The following is a 17675-nucleotide window of genomic DNA, read 5'->3' on the forward strand; positions in this document are numbered from 1 at the left end:
CCACCCGTGAAGATCCGGGTTAGAACCCGCAACCCATACTTGCCGTAAAAGGCGACTATGCTTGTCGTAAGAGGTGACTAACGGGATCGGGTGGTCAGGCTTGCTGACTTGGTTGATGCATGTCATCGTATCCCAATTGCGTGGATCGATGCACGTGATGTCAATCACTGGATTGTCTGGTCCAGACTCGATTATGTACAGACCGCCGTCATATAGCTGGAATATTGCAAACAAACAAACAAAACAAACCATGAACTCAATAGCTTCTTCCAATCATCCCTCCTAATAATTTAATCAGGTTTATTGACTTCCTATTAATTGGCTTCCTCATCCTGTGTTCTCTGACCATCATGTTACAGTATTCTCCTTCTGTTGTTATTAGTTAACCTACTCATGTTAATTCCCCCCATGTATGACAATTATTGTTACTGTGTAATCCTTCCTTTATCAGTTTTGCTTGACAGCAGTATAAAAAATAATACCGAAACGTCACAATTTTAGTATAATAAAAACAGTTAGCCATAAAACAACTTTAACAAAGAGTTCCTGTTTAATTTTGTCCTGTTCGAATGGAGATAAACGCGCTTTTGGACCACGCTTTAATTGGCATTTGAAACATCTGGTTGCGCTAAAAAGAAAACACAATACATTGCATGTTTATCTCCTAGTTAAAATGCAGTTTGGATTATATGATTCATACAATTACACGTGATTCAGGCAAAAATTGTTAGAAATTAGAATTATGTAAATTATACACACAGCTGATCAAATATTTAAGTTTAAGTTTTTAAGGTGATAATCTTTTTTAATTTACGTGACCTTCATATCAGCCATATTCAATTCAACTGGAGACCTTGCCCAGATGAGGCGAGGTGCGGTGTTTAACGCCGTACTGAGCAATATTCTAGCTATGTGACGGCGGTCTGTAAATAATCGAGTCTGGACCAGACAATCCAGTGATTGATATCATGAGCATCGATCTACACAATTGGGATATGATGACATGCATCAACCAAGTCAGCGAGCCTGACCATCCGATCCCGTTAGTCGCCTCTTACGACAAGCATAGTCACCTTTTACGGCAAGTTTGGGTTGCTGAAGATCTTTTCTTAAAACGACATACGAGCATAGATTGGATATGCAACTTATAACACACTCATTCTAACAGCTTCCATGGGCGTCATTTTGATTGAAAATGTATTTAGCAAACATACTTATGATCTTAACATTTGAAAAAAAAGATATAACCTATCGTTTTTTTGGGAGAAGGGACAGATGTGATCACTGTATTGTTCACTGAACTGTGCTGTGGTGGCAGTTATTCTGAAGTTTCAAGCATAAAAGGTTTACAAAGTTGTAGCCAGAGATATGTACGGCATGTTCTAGAAATGATGTTGATATGTTCAGTGATGAGTGAATGTAGTTTTACACCGCTTTTAATATATCAATATTCTCTTTAGCAACATTCCAGCAATATAACCGCGGGGGACACCAGAAATGGGATTCACACAGAGTACCCATGTCGGGAATCGATCCCGAGTCGTATGCGTAACGAGCTAAAGTTTTAACCACTAGGCCAAACCACCGCCCCCGACATGTTCGGTGGCTTTGTGGTGGTGAGGTGAACTGAAGTTTAATGTCGCGTCCAAGATTATTGCACTTATATAGCTGCTTGTACTGGTCCGGACTGATGCCGATTAATAGTGCTAGCACACTGAGATGCCATGCCGCAGTGTAACATGAATATCCCACTCAGACACAGTACACTGACACCGAGCCGACCAGTCCTTCTTTTAGCCCTTTAACAACAAGTAACATCTTTTGCTATGACGAGGCTTGAATCGTAACAGCAGGACAGGTGGACGGATGAACAACGGACGAAAACGGTAAACCATGTCTTCATATCGACGATGTCAGGGTTAAGCTGAAACTGACGACTATTCAAAATTATTAATTTGCTTTGTTTACAGGATAACATTAACGGCCTTAAATTGAGTGTTGTCGTGTTGCTGTACACGACGAAGTTATTTGGATTTTGATTTAAAAAAAAATAAAAGAAATTGTCGCATGGAGCAAATTTAATATCAAGATCAAAGGTAGAAACTTGTGCTAAATTCAGCGGGCTTGGAAGTTATAATGGAACGTTGGCGGATGTGCGGACGAAATTACATAACCTCCTTCCTATTCCTAGTCCGCACACAGCCACAGCCACACGCTCCCATACAAACACGCAATATCTTGTCGATGTGCTTTATCCCTTAAAATTGTGCCTGAATACCATAGTCCCACCGACTGTGACCGCTGAGGCTGTATAAGAACCGCATGACAGCCACAAGGGATCACGGTACGGTGATATTAGACAATATCCGGATTATACACTGCACAAGCCTCTCAACGTCACCAGCTCACGCACTCGACATGCATCGCGGGGCCCACCACGTGCAAACTTCGTGATTGACAACAATACACATCACGTGATCGCCTCTTACGCATGGCGAAGTCCCAGCGTGCCAGCCAATCGTGATTCGGTTTCAAACGAGCCTTGCCTGCAAACCAGTCATACGACTCGATGCATGGGTGACTGGTGTGACATCTCACAGCGCATGTCATATGATAGGTGTGTATGTGTCAGTCTCACACACAGACATACTCTCCAGTTACCCTGACAGTGGATATATCTTTCCAGGTAAGTCAAAAATCGTCATCTAACATTACTGCAGATTTCTTATAAGAAACTCCAACAGTGTCAATACTTGCTGACCGTTATGTCTTAAACGTCCATGTCAGAATTCTGAAACTCACCCACTTTGTGTGTAACGTGCGTGTGTAAAACAGGACGATAGAAGGGATATTGTTATAACACCAATAAAGACTTGACACCGTGTTAACATACAAGTTCTGAATTGCCTCGTGTATCCGCGATCTCCTCAGGTAATAGTTTCAGTATGCGGTGGGCCAACCCCACTCCCCCGAATCCCGAATACCATCTATTTGTTTACCCTGAGTGTCATTTGCTCACCCCTGAATCCCGAATACTACTTATAACACAACTCTCAAAAGCACACGCCAGATTTAACTCTACAAAGGCAGAATGTCGATCTTAAACGACAACATATATAGAAAAGGTTCCTAGGTCATAAACGGTGCAATATGAGGTTAAATTACTGAGCGACAAAATATGTATGAAGTGAATTGTTAAGTACCCCTTTTTAAAAATCTTGAATCTTCGTACCAAAAATGATTTTATTTGTGACTAATACACCGCTATATACCACACGACTAAGTCCCGAATACTCCTTGATAAACCCCGATTCCCGCGTACAAAAAGGGGGTTTGCAGTCAATTGTATCTGCTTCACATCTAATCGTTAATAGTGATATGACCTGATATGTATACCGTTTTTCCCCTATGAAACTGATAAGGCGTGTACATGTTTTTCCCAATGAACTGGTGATGTGGTACGTTGTCTGTAGGGTGTATATACATACTTTAGCCCGCGTTGATGTAATGGGGGTTGATGGAGAAGGGTTGCACGCTATGTGGTGTACATATCGTGGTCGGTATATAGCGGTGTATCGTGTATAAATCATGGTCGGTATATAGCGGTGTATCGTGTATAAATCATGGTCGGTATATAGCGGTGTATCGTGTATAAATCATGGTCGGTATATAGCGGTGTATAGTGTATATATAATCATGGTCGGTATAGAGCGGTGTATAGTGTATATATAATCATGGTCGATATATAGCGGTGTATCTCGTGTATATACAATCATGGTCGGTATATAGCGGTGTATCGTGTATAAATCATGGTCGGTATATAGCGGTGTATAGTGTATATATAATCATGGTCGGTATAGAGCGGTGTATAGTGTATATATAATCATGGTCGATATATAGCGGTGTATCTCGTGTATATACAATCATGGTCGGTATATAGCGGTGTATCGTGTATAAATCATGGTCGGTATATAGCGGTGTATCGTGTATAAATCATGGTCGATATCTAGCGGTGTATCGTGTATAAATCATGGTCGATATATAGCGGTGTATCGTGTATAAATCATGGTCGGTATAGATCGGTGAATCGTGTATAAATCATGGTCGGTATATAGCGGTGTATCGTGTATAAATCATGGTCGGTATATAGCGGTGTATCGTGTATAAATCATGGTCGGTATATAGCGGTGTGACGTGTATATATAATCATGGTCGGTATATAGCGGTGTATCGTGTATAAATCATGGTCGGTATATAGCGGTGTATCGTGTATAAATCATGGTCGGTATATAGCGGTGTGACGTGTATATATAATCATGGTCGGTATAGATCGGTGTATAGTGTGTATATATATATCATGGTCGGTATAGATCGGTGTATAGTGTATATATATCATGGTCGGTATAGAGCGGTGTATAGTGTATTTATATCATGGTCGGTATAGAGCGGTGTATAGTGTATATATAATCATGGTCGTTATAGAGCGGTGTATAGTGTATATATTATCATGGTCGGTATAGAGCGGTGTATAGTGTATATATTATCATGGTCGGTATATAGCGGTGTATAGTGTATATATATCATGGGCGGTGTATAGTGTATATATATCATGGTCGGTATAGAGCGGTGTATAGTGTGTATATATATATATATCATGGTCGGTATAGATCGGTGTATAGTGTATATATATCATGGTCGGTATAGAGCGGTGTATAGTGTGTATATATATATCATGGTCGGTATAGATCGGTGTATAGTGTATATATATCATGGGCGGTGTATAGTGTATATATATCATGGTCGGTATAGGGCGGTGTATAGTTTATATATATATCATGGTCGGTATATAGCGGTGTATAGTGTATATATATCATGGTCGGTATAGATCGGTGTAGAGTGTGTATATATCATGGTCGGTATAGAGCGGTGTATAGTGTATATATATCATGGTCGGCATAGAGCGGTGTATAGGATATATATCATGGTCGGTATAGATCGGTGTATAGTGTATATATATCATGGTCGGCATAGAGCGGTGTAAAGTATATATATCATGGTCGGTATAGAGCGGTGTATAGTGAATCTATAATCATATTTTATAACTGTAATGTATTAAAAAGGTTTTATGATACTAGTTTTATTTTTATGTACCGCTTATGGCATTGACGTTACACCTAAATGTCGTTTGATGATTAATTTAGTATCTTTCTGTGCTCTAGTAGTTTTCTAGTAATTTTCCTACCAATTTCCCTACCAAGGATAGTTAACATATTCACCCGTATGCCATGGAGTGTAAACTTATAAGGCGGTCGATGCACTCGACGAAGCACGTTGCACGGAATGAGCTGACTATCAAACCGTGTTATATAACTAATGCCATACCTCAATTGTCCAAATAACACGACAAAAACACGCGTTATACCAGTTTATGACTTTTTTTTCCAAGTATGCATAAAAGAGTAGTAACTTACTATACTTGATCTTGAGTTTGACGTCTTAACACGGGGTAGCCTAGTGGTTAAGTCAGACACGCGTCATGCCGGAGATCCCTAATGAATAAAGAGTTTGACGTGGACTGTCGTGTCCACCAGTGATATTAATGGAATGTTTCTAAAAGCGGCGTAAAACACACTCACACACAGATTAAGATTATGGTAATGACAAATGTATGTCATCAGTGAAATGAACACATGGAAAGACTAGCAACGGATTCCCGTGGCCTCTGTTGTGAGCTGGGTAATGTTGAGTGGTGTGACATAACGGGCCAGCACAACAGCTGACGCAACAAGCCTACCTCCTCGGTCAATATAGGGTGACTGCGCATTTCTACACTCAAACCTGTGTTTCATAACGCGGGGCTTGCACGTTGCCAAGAGAGGGTTATATTGATTTAAAACCATGGCTCTCTTGTCCTTGATCGTGCTATTAACTACCTGAATTGTCAGTTAAACACCACTTGGCAATGACGGAACCTCTCCCCTCTATCATCTACATTAATGATAGAAAAAATTCATGAAAAACGTGTCGCCAGCATTTCCAACCCACGAAGTCCGCACCGAAGGCTGACGAATGTAGTGGTTTATCACGGCGACATGGGAAAAGTTGTATACAATCACCAAGTTAATCTACTTACATAAGAACAACTAGCTTATCCGTTTATGAACGGTGAAACGTGTGTGTTTCATGCAGAACATTGTTATTCTATGCATTGTACGTACGTGTGATTAGGTAGCTTTTCGTTCAACGAAACGGGCAGATAAAAAAGAAATAACTGTTATCTTGATTTGGGCGATGTTTGCTTATAAGAGGACGATCAACCAGGGCAAGTAATATTTAGGTGATTGGTGAATGTGCTCGATGTGGTCCAAAATGAATGGTATGTTTGCCCCGGGACATGCATTTCATAACCGGAGTCGACAAAGTGTTCAGGGAACAAATTTCACGTGCATCACACGCAGGGGCGACTCACACTGTGTTCTCACAGTTAAGCATAGGTTCCCTGAATATCTTTCAAAATACCTTTAACGTAACATTGTATTTTACGCATGTTAGGTACTATGAATGTTGGCTATGGTTTAAAGAGGTCAAACCACTCCGTATCCGATGTTTAATCGTTGAAATGGTCAGTTAATGCTCCGCGTCCTCGGGGTTATCACTGACCATTTCAATGATTAATACATCACTGAACAGAGGGTATCCATGGCAATGAACCAAAAGTTGGGTATAAGTAACCAAACTTAAGGTATAGTTAGTTAGTTTGTTTGTTGTTTAACGCCGCACTCAACAATATTCCAGTTATATGAAAGCGTTGACAAAGATATGGGAATTATTTGACCTGTAGATACTGACACAGCTGGGGGAGGCGGTGGGGGGATACAATTTCATTAAAAACAGATCTTAGTTTTCGCTACCACTAAACAAAGATCTGAGGACATCACATTACGGGTCACGTCAGAACGACCTTTCGCAAATTTTGACCGACCAATGAAATAACTGACAAGAAATCGACATTGGCCAATCAGAAGGCAGCCTTCTCGAGCTTTACGATACTAGTTTCAAACTGGCGACTACGCTTCGAAACATATTTTGACGTATTCTCGATTAAAATTTTTAAAACTTATAAGAAGAACATTCTGGAATGGCTTATAGATGGTCAACACTGTATGGATATAATCATAAAACCCGTAACTGTCGTTCGGAATACCCCGTGTTAAATATATCGTGGTTGTATGATTAAAAAACAAATTCCGACTGTCACTTTCATGATCTGGTAAGCGACGCTCTGATTGGTTGGATGAAAGGTCGTTCTGACGTGACCCGTAATGTGATGTCCTCAGATCTTTGTTTAGCATACAGTTATCATCAGGTCTGTCTGTCCGTCCGTATTTCGTTGCCGGATCATAACTTGAAAACCGTGAAATGTTTCATCCAAACTTGGTACATGTATTCACCACTGGCTGAATTTGTGCCTTTTGCTATTGTGGACAATAGGACAACCGAGAGCCCGAATGTCACGTTCTGAGTGAAGGGTGCATTTACTAGTGTATGTTTGTGTGCCATCAAACTTTCTGTCAGTCAGTATTCTGTGTCTTACTGGGGGTTTACTCGCATTTATATCTATGTTACTCGCATTTATATCTGTGTTACTCGCATTTATATCTGTGTTACTCGCATTTATATCTGTGTTACTCGATGCCTGTGAATTACTTCCACGGCCGGTGTGTTGTTACGCTTGGAGGTAATAATATGTGATTTTCTGAAAACCTGTTTGTCAAAACACCACTAATTTAACCGTCGGGGGCACGGGTGGCCAAGTCGTCTAAGGCGCCGCGATTCGCTGTGCAGAGTTGCGTCCCTTGGGCACGCCAGAAACCTATGATTGTGGGTTCGAATCACGGTTCGCCCCGATTATGTTTCTAGGTTTGTCAGCACCATACCCGTGCTCGTGGGTTTCACCGAAGTGGTAAACGTCTGAGACCTGCATCACATCCCACATTAAGCTGACACGCCGCAATATAACTGGAATATTGTTAAAAGCGGCGTTAAACCCAACTCCCTCACTAATTTAACCGTCAGGTGAAAATGTATCTGTTCCTATTTTTAATGAAGCGTATTTATGACACAAGCTGTTGAATACTGAATCTATGACTACATGTGTTAAGGCGGAACGTGCTTAACATGGCACATACTAGTAAACAGGCGTGGATATTAGCAGTAACAAATAAACGGATGTTTAACGGGTTATCGAAGCAATTCACTGTGCAGAGTTGCACCCCTTTGCCATGCCAGAATCATGCTGTCATGGCTAACTATTGGTCTGGTTACAGTGCTTGTGGTAACATTTTCATATTACAGTGTTTAGTACAATACTATAGACTATAAGACTGGACCCGTGAAGATCCGTGGTAGAACAGGCTTCAGCAACCCATGTTTGCCGTAAGAGGCGACGCACGGAATCGGGTGGTCATTTCTAAATATATTATTTTGTAAAGAAATTGAGACTTTAATCAACAAGACTGGTTTTCAAAAGTGTGTGAATCTTGTAAATTATGTCGATATCAGGATTATTAATATTCAAACAGTTGAGTATTATTGATATACTGGGTGAATATAGACATTTGTTACAGAATTGAAGAACTCCCATTGAATGATACAAGTTGAGAGATGATGAGGTCTTGGTCGTAATCAACTTTGGAAATTATGTAAACTGGGAAAATATGAAGATTAGCACAACTTTATGATAGTATGCCCATATTTCACTGCTTTAAGAACAAAATATTTGAATATTTTTTGGAATACCCCTTACTTGTAAGTTTAATGTTAATATCTTGTATTCTAAGGCCTTCTCTACAAGATAAAGGCACTGACAGTACTTAATCATGCGATGAAGTACACTTTGTGGGTTCATAATTGGCAGGCTTGAGCAGTCAGGTAGCCTAGTGGTTAAAGTGTTCGCTCGTCACGCCAAAGACCCGGGTTCGATTCCCGACATGGGTACAGGGGGCCGCGATTCCGCGATATTCTCGCATAGATGTCATAGATATCAACATTAATTCACCGCGATTGAAAATAGCTTACATCTTTCAAAAGTTTTATCCGCATTGACACTCTCATTTTCACCTACAAACATCGAACAAGTCGCATTGCTTGAATAAAAGTATCTGCCAGGGATATAGGCCCACATTTCCAAATACAATGAGGCGTACCTCGGAAATATTTGAATTTTTCACATAAAGGGCCCATCTCAGAACATTCCTTGAGTGAACCCTGATCTACTGTACCTAAAAATGTCAATAAAAACTTACTCGTTAGTTTCTGCAATCGTCAAAAGTTGTCAATCGAAACAACGATTTGCATACTCGCAACACTGCATGCCAACTCTTACTGTTCATAACTGATTCCTATATCACTGCGTGGAGCTTTGCACTACATTTTTTATATACCTGATTGTCAAATCGTATTCGGTGATCTACAAGTCATCAGCCGTATTATTTTGTCACTTAAATCCAAGCAGAAATCAAAGACGTACATGTATGTGCATCCGTACAGAAATCAAGAGACAAAATGCGATCATGGGTAAAGTTTCAAAACACAAGCAGATTTCAATTGTGGAATGACGAAACCAAACCTAAATGAATATATCTACAACTCTTTCTCCATAAGAATATACAAATTTTAGATCACAAACGATAGTATTTTAGATGATAGTCGCTTAGACTATAGATAAGACAGCACTGGTTTTCATGAACGTACCCTCTTGCAAGAATGGCCAACGTGCATGAATTACGAATTTTGAATTATTTCTAGTGGTCAAACAGCAAGTTAGAGATTTTTTAAAATATGCCACGAGATGTCTGCTTCCAGATTTTTCCATATTTATTGAAAAATGGACTAATTCATTCAAATGTAACTCATAAACATTGTGAATGTCAACAATCTTTTCAACTTCCGGTTACTCGTAAACATTTTCTGGCTGCTACACATGGCAAACATGCTGTCTTCTGCAGAAAATATATGACTTAATTAATTAAACAAAAGTGTGAACCTGGAGCATAAATCATTGTATGATGAACTGTCAGTTCTAATTAATTAAAAAAAGCCCATACTGATAAGATTTCATTTGATATGGTCAGACACCCGGTCTTTGATACAGTACACACTACAGACACTACGAGACAGTGAAATTGACAAAAGCACTGGAATGTAAAGAATATATTTTTTGCCAACAAACTGTAACATCATATACAACTGTCGCTATTTCATGTCATCGCTTTGAATATATTAAATTACGATCTTGTCAAAGACATAGAAATTGTTTGTTCCCTGCATGCCAACAAAATGAACAGCTGATGGTGGTAAACATGCCTTATCTATAATTGTTCTTGCAAATAATTCCTCCTAAAGTGGACAATGAAATGAAATACATAAACATTAATGTATTTTCTCCCAAAGTAGACAATGAACAGAAATATAAATACCAATGCATTATTTTTTATACTGATGATAATTTGAAATGTTGACAGTGGAATAATTAATGTTCGAAAATATCGGAGGATGTATCTACATAATCTAGTAACATTAATTGCAACATAATTGGAGTCACAAATGCCGAATATCAAATACAGTTTCCACTGTGGGAAGACAAAATATCTCTGAAACATTGCAAAATCTCATCACACGCCAAAAAATCATTGATTTTAGACCAGGGAGGATTTTCACTCATTGATGAAATATTCAAGGTTTATCCTTGTGGGTACAATGTGTAAAGCCCAATTCTGTTCTATTGCTAAAAGCGGCGTATAACCATACTCACTCACTCATAATTGGCTGATGTCACGACGCTGTTCAATTTACACTCCCCTCCCCCCACCCCACCAACCGTACGTAGCCTTGGCACGACTGTTATGTGATTACTGTCTGAACAATGCTACCGCATCTACGTCAGTTATCGATCGGTAAAATAGTTTCTTGAACTTGTCGAATTAGTGCCCGTGGGAAGAAATATGGCAAGATGATGTCAACCATCTCTTATGCCGAGGGTTTATGTCTGTCTCAGGCCACAGGAATAAGTAAGCCAACCTTGAAGAATTCCATGACCATAACCAGCAGCGTGGGGCATTAAACAAGACACTGCAGTCTAACAAAACAACCTCCCTTATTTTCCTCCCAAGCTGTCGGTTTACGTCGGCCGCGGTGTCATGTAGTGCAACCAACTCGGTAAGCGCTACATTTCACAGCTTGCATCAGCGACACAGAACTTCGGCAATGCTTACATGTGTTAACCCCTCATCGACCCTCCGACCTATCAGCAACGTACCGATCTATCGACCGACTGACCCACTTACTTTGCATGCTAAAGTCCCCTTTACACAGGGCTGCGACCTTTGTGCCACCTTTGAGCGATCAAAAACTGGCCAGCACGTTCAATGGTCGCCTAAACCCAGAACATCATGTTTTTATGTAACTGCTCGAGTTGTTCAACGTCTGCAACTACAATGAAACACTGCAGGTACAAGCCGTCTATTTAGAGGCAGGCTGAGGAGGCACTACAGGTAGCTCAAAGGAGGCAGAAAAGAGGCAGAAGCATTGCCATGGTGTCTCAAGTGTTGCCGTGGTCGCCGAATAGAGGCAGGGCGGTCGCCAAACTCATCGTTCAATGCACGCTGTTGGTCGCCCAAAGAAGGCACAAGGGAGGCAGAAGCATCGACCAGATTTACGGGACAATATTTCAGCATAACGCATCTATTACCTGGCGACCATTGGGTGATCACTGGGCCTTCATTCTGCAACAACGGCAATGTTCGTGCCTCCCTTCTGCCTACTTTGAGCCACCTTTGAGCAACCAACCTCCTCGGCGACCTTTGTGCGGCTGTTTTGAACATGTTCAAAACTTCACGGCGACCATGGCGTCAATGGCGATGTCTGAACCTCTTGTGTACCACCTTGGAACGACCTAGGCAACCATTCTGCCTCCTTTGAGCCTCCAACGACGACCTTGCAAAAAGGTCGCCATCCTGTGTAAAGGCCCCATTAGGAAATACGCCTTTGCATGACGCAATACAGCTGTTGTCGGTTGTTGCATGTACATGTTTCATCGACTAACGGGATCGTGCCGTGGGCTCGCTGACTTGGTTGATGCATGTCATCGTATCTCAACTGCGTGGATCGATGCTCATGATGTCAATCACTGGATTGTCTGGTACAGACTCGATTATTTACAGACCGCCGTCATATAGCTTGAATATTGCCGAGTGCGGCGTGAAACAAAAAACAAACACACGTGTTCATCGATGCTCAGAGATCGATAATGACGCAAGAGTGCGATAGGATACATATAAATATTTCAAACAAACCTTGTAAAGGTGCAAACGTGTGAGATCAATACGTCAATGTCAAGGCTACTTATGTAACCTGTGCATTCATTTGACTGCAGTGAGTGAGTTCGTTTTTACGCCGCTTTTAACAGTATTCCAGTTATATTGCGGCGTGTCAGCTTAATATGGGAGTCAAGCCCGAAGTGACGAGGTCTCAGACGTTTACCACTTTGGTGAAAACCACGAGCTGATAATGGTACTGACAAACCTAGAAACATAATCGGGGCGAACCGGGACATCTAACCCACAACCATAGGTTTCTGGCGTGCCCAAGGGACGCAACTCTGCACAGCGAATCGCGGGCCCTATGCCGACTGGGTTCCCGTGCCCCTTATTTGACTGCAAGATGGCGTAATATAAAACCAGCGCTTACTCAATGATTATACTTAATGAGCTCCCATGAAGGGAACGCAATTTATTTACTAGTATATCTGACAGTTATGGATCCTCACCAATAAGTCACGTGTTTTTTTAAATGTTTGTCTATAGGATATACTGAACAAAAACAGTTAGGGATCATGAATATTTTGGGGAGACTTTTTTGGTAGTGAAGATTGAGCACCCAATTTCATAAACAATTTTTTCCCAAAATGCAACACGGGAAACTTTGCATTCATTCAGGACATTCCTTGTAGTCCAGTGAGCGGAGTTGTTCATATCGCCGAAGACCAGGGTCGAGTCCCCACATAGTTACAAAGTGTCTGGGGTAGAACTGGTGTCCAGTTCCCGGGCGTATCCGTCCCTGTATATTCTGAGGCAAAGTCTCACTATCCCTAGCTGTGGCTCTCTCTCCGTCCCTTGGGCACGCCAGAAACCTATGATTGTGGGTTCGAATCCCTGTTCGCCCCGATCATGTTTCTAGGTTTGCAGCACCATACCCGTGCTCGTGGGTTTCATCGAAGTGGTAAACGTCTGAGACCTGAATCACTTTGGGTAAAAGGCGACTATGCTTGTCATAAGAGGCGACTAACGGGATCGGGTGGTCAGGCTCGCTGACTTGGTTGATGCATGTCATCATATCCCAATTGCGTGGATCGATGTTCATGATGTCAATCACTGGATTGTCTGGTCCAGACTCGATTATTTACAGACCGACGTCATATAGCTGGCATATTGCTGAGTGCGGCGTTAAACAAATAACAAACACACGTGTTCATCGATGCTCAGAGATCATGACGCTCAGATGACGCAAGAGTGCGATAGGATACATATTAATATTTCAAACAAACCTTGTAAAAGTGCAAACGTGTGAGATCAATACGTCAATGTCAAGGGTACTTATGTAACCTGTGCATTCATTTGACTGCAGTGACTGAGTTGGTTTTTACGACACTTTTAACAGCATTCCAGTTATATGGCGGCGCTTACCCTGTGATTATACTTAATGAGCTCCCATGAAGGGAACGCAATTTATTTACTAGTATATCTGACAGTTATGGATCCTCACCAATAAGTCACGTGTTTTTTTTTAATGTTTGTCTATAGGATATACTGAACAAAAACCATTAGGGATCATGAATATTTTGGGGAAAGTTTTTGGTAGTGAAGATTAAGCACCCGATTTAATAAACAATTTTTTCCCAAAATGCAACACGGAAACTTTGCATTCATTCAGGACATTCCTTGTAGTCCAGTGAGCGGAGTTGTTCATATCGCCGAAGACCAGGGTCGAGTCCCCACATAGTTACAAAGTGTCTGGGGTAGAACTGGTGTCCAGTTCCCGGGCGTATCCGTCCCTGTATATTCTGAGGCAAAGTCTCACTATCCCTAGCTGTGGCTCTCTCTCTCTCATCATGTTTCTAGGTTTGTCAGCACCATACCCGTGCTCGTGGGTTTCATCGAAGTGGTAAACGTCTGAGACCTGAATCACTTTGGGTAAAAGGCGACTATGCTTGTCATAAGAGGCGACTAACGGGATCGGGTGGTCAGGCTCGCTGACTTGGTTGATGCATGTCATCATATCCCAATTACGTGGATCTCATCCAAGCGATATCTCCTATAGGAGCCAGTTTTGGAATATTTATGGATTGACTATCTTTTTCTGTTCATTGAGGTATGATTCGAAAAACCGATGTGCAAACTGTACAATGTTTATAATTAAATTCGACAACGTAAAACATGTTTTATTTACAATAGTTTAACCAAAAACAGTTGTATATATCAAAACCGACAAAAATGACGAGATTGATAAACATTCCAGGTGTAGGAATACATACTGTGGCGTGACATGAATCAGGTGGTCGTTTAATTTATGCACAAAACTTGACACGCCTACCCAGTCATTAGCCAATCAACGGAGAGTAGGATCAAAACAATGTTCATTGGATCTGTCAATTTAGGCAAGAAGCGAAAAGAACTGCAACAGTCAGACTGTAACGAACCGGAAGAAATATGTCTGGGAGAAGGCGGCCGTTTCAAATAGCATGGTCAGTTACCGCCAGATTCAAACATTACTTCCCTGAATACGGTAAAACACATTTGGAAAAATGCCAGTTAGAAATGAAACCCGAAGACATGAAGGTTGAACCGAGGCGAGCGGGAAAAAAACCAGACGAGCGAGCCTGCACGTTTGCTGTTTCATTCATTCTCGGCCTTCGGTTTCAAAGGGTAATTTGGACAATGAATATGCATGAAAGTCGCTAAATGTCCTGTGCATGACGATACACGTGAGCAGAAAGGGAATTCCCTCAACATTCCTCGGTAATTAAAGCAGTGCGCCTCGTGGGCGTGGCTTAATTTTTTACATTCGTTGGGAAATGAATGCAATAACACGTGACAAATTCAGCTAATCAGAATGCAGGAATTTCAATGAACACAACGAATATATATATATATATATATATATATATATATATATATATATATATATATATATATATACCAAGCTGATAGGACATGAACTAAATGGAATATCGTTCAAAGCGGTGTTAAAATCAACTCACTCCTGTAAATGATCGAGTCTGGACCAGACAAACAAGTGAATGGGAGTGCGATTCTTCCATCAGAGATAGACGTGACCCGATCGCCATGTTAGTCACCTCGTGTGGCAAACAGGAAGTACTGACGGCCTCTTCTACCCGGGCTCCACACAGTGTCCACGATGAGAGCACGACTGGGTATCGTGTGTTGCTAATGATACCCTGTGGGAATAATGACTGGTGCATATTGCTGTATTAAGTCGTCACACTACTGAACCAGAAGGCTCCTTCCCCTGGTGACTGACTGTTTGCCTCCCGGCCTAGCGACACGACAGATGTTCAACGCTTGTTCCCATTTTCAAGGTGTATTTCACCTGGGGGACATTCTTGTGTCGAATACACCATGATTAGTGTGGTGGCGGGGTGGTTAGTGTTACGTCCTCACCCCCTCGCCCCGAATTGTCATCCCCACTTTGGTTAAAAGTGCTGGGCTAGTACCGAAAGCAGCGTAAAACTTCTAAAACTTGATTAATGTGATAGCGGCATTAAAACGACATTCAGTCACTCACTCATGCACTCTAATCAGTTTGACGGTGAAGGCATTCTGTCACCTTGGAATCAAGTTGTTGAAACATATACTACTCAAAAGAAGTTAAGGATCACCTGGTTCTTTAATATTACTATAATTATTCTGTCATGGCATATGAAAGAATTGGGTGGTACTCAACTTCTTTTGTGTAGTATACATGCTTATTACGGAGACATACCTGCATCACCTCGGGCTTTCCTCCCATATTAAGCTGGCACGCCGTGATATGACTGGAATAATGTTAAAAGCGGTGTTAAACCCAACTCACTCACTCACTATTACGGAGAGAGCCCCAACAGTGATCTGCACTATCGGGGCACACACACTACAGAGCTGGGGTGGTGATGAGAGGATATGCTGGTCGTGATGCGTCTACCGGAGCATTTAATAGACTATTTGGGATCTGCTGAAATTGCTCAGGTTTTGTACCCTTTGTGCCCTTCACACAAATAATAATTTTTCATGAACTAGCTTTTTACGTCAGCGTTGCACGGCTGACTGGGCGCGATTCAGTCTTTTGAAAGTATGGGTATGACGACTGCGAAGGGACAATAACACGTGTTTAGCTCTGAAATCCTCGTGAATTTTTTTTTTCATATTTAATCGACGTTTCCTGTGACGTTTATCAGTCCCCAGGCTTCACAAATAAACCATGGAAATGAAACCTTCAACCTTTGATATTGGCTATGTAAGGGAGACACAGAGAGAGGTTCATAGTGCGCGAAATACGCATTATGTCGAAATCCGCACGTTAAATTCCCAATCGGTTGGTTGGTTTGTTGTTTAACGCCGCACTCAGCAATATTCCAGCTATATGACGGCGGTCTGTAAATAAAGTCTGGACCAGACAATTCCGTGGTTAATATATTGTTTTTAAGATGTACTTATGTACCTGTTGGTTTGAAATAAATCCCCAGTAACAGTAATGACCTACGTGCGTTACTCTTCCTGTCCACGGCTACCCCAACAGTTGTTGAGGATGACAGGTACAAAATTGATAAACCCAGAGGACAGCCTTGATCTGAAATTATGTTCACCATTAACCTAGGGGTCACTGGTGGCCCAGTCGTCTTAGGCGCCGCGATTCGCTGTGCAGAGTTGCGTCCCTTGGGCACGCCAGAAACCTATGGTTGTGGGTTCGAATCCCGGTTCACCCCGATTGTGTTTCTAGGTTTGTCAGCACCATACCCGTGCTCGTGGGTTTACCGAAGTGGTAAACGTCTGAGACCTGCAACACTTCGGGCTTTTCTCCAACATTTAGCTGACACGCCGTGATATAACGGGAATATTGTTAAAAGCGGTGTTAAACCCAACTCACTCACCATTAACCTGATGATTTACTTGTGGACCCTCTTCCCCCTCCCCCCCCCCCCCCCCGAAATATTGTTGAGTACAGCTGTTTGTGAGCTGTCTGAGAGACTGCAACTGCAATGATTTGGTCGCCCTGACACAGAGCTTGGTGTTTGTTTAGAAAAGATGTTTGTTATTTCATCATGGCTGAACAAACAATGGGTTATCGGCCGCCATCGCTATTTGCATGGATGCGTGGGCTATTGATAGACCCATGTTCATCCGCAAGTATTTTGTGTTAAAATGCCTGTTCAGTGTGTCGTATCTGATGAAAGGTACATGGTGTTTAATCTTATTTTGATCAACCATATGCAAGCATTCACTGTCATGGTAGAATTCATGCTAAAGCTGGATCCATCTGATGTGGATATGAAGACGCGAACAAAGGCTCGGGGTAGACGACCTGAAAGACCTGTTGTACTGGTTGTTCTAATGCACCCCTGT

The 17675-nt window shown here is 41.6% G+C and overlaps 1 protein-coding gene across 1 annotated transcript in view; it reads left to right on the forward strand.

The window, feature by feature from the left end:
• Positions 1-2533: 2533 nt before the first annotated feature.
• Positions 2534-17675, forward strand: part of LOC124142470 (glutamine synthetase-like) — a 34339-nt gene continuing 19197 nt past the window's right edge. The window contains exon 1 of the mRNA XM_046510955.2: positions 2534-2686. The gene's annotated coding sequence lies outside the window, so the exon portion shown is untranslated. The remainder of the gene's footprint in view (positions 2687-17675) is intronic.

This window comes from Haliotis rufescens, unplaced genomic scaffold (assembly GCF_023055435.1).
Source record: "Haliotis rufescens isolate VD_foot unplaced genomic scaffold, xgHalRufe1.0.p SCAF_8, whole genome shotgun sequence".
In the NCBI taxonomy this organism is placed as follows: domain Eukaryota; kingdom Metazoa; phylum Mollusca; class Gastropoda; order Lepetellida; family Haliotidae; genus Haliotis; species Haliotis rufescens.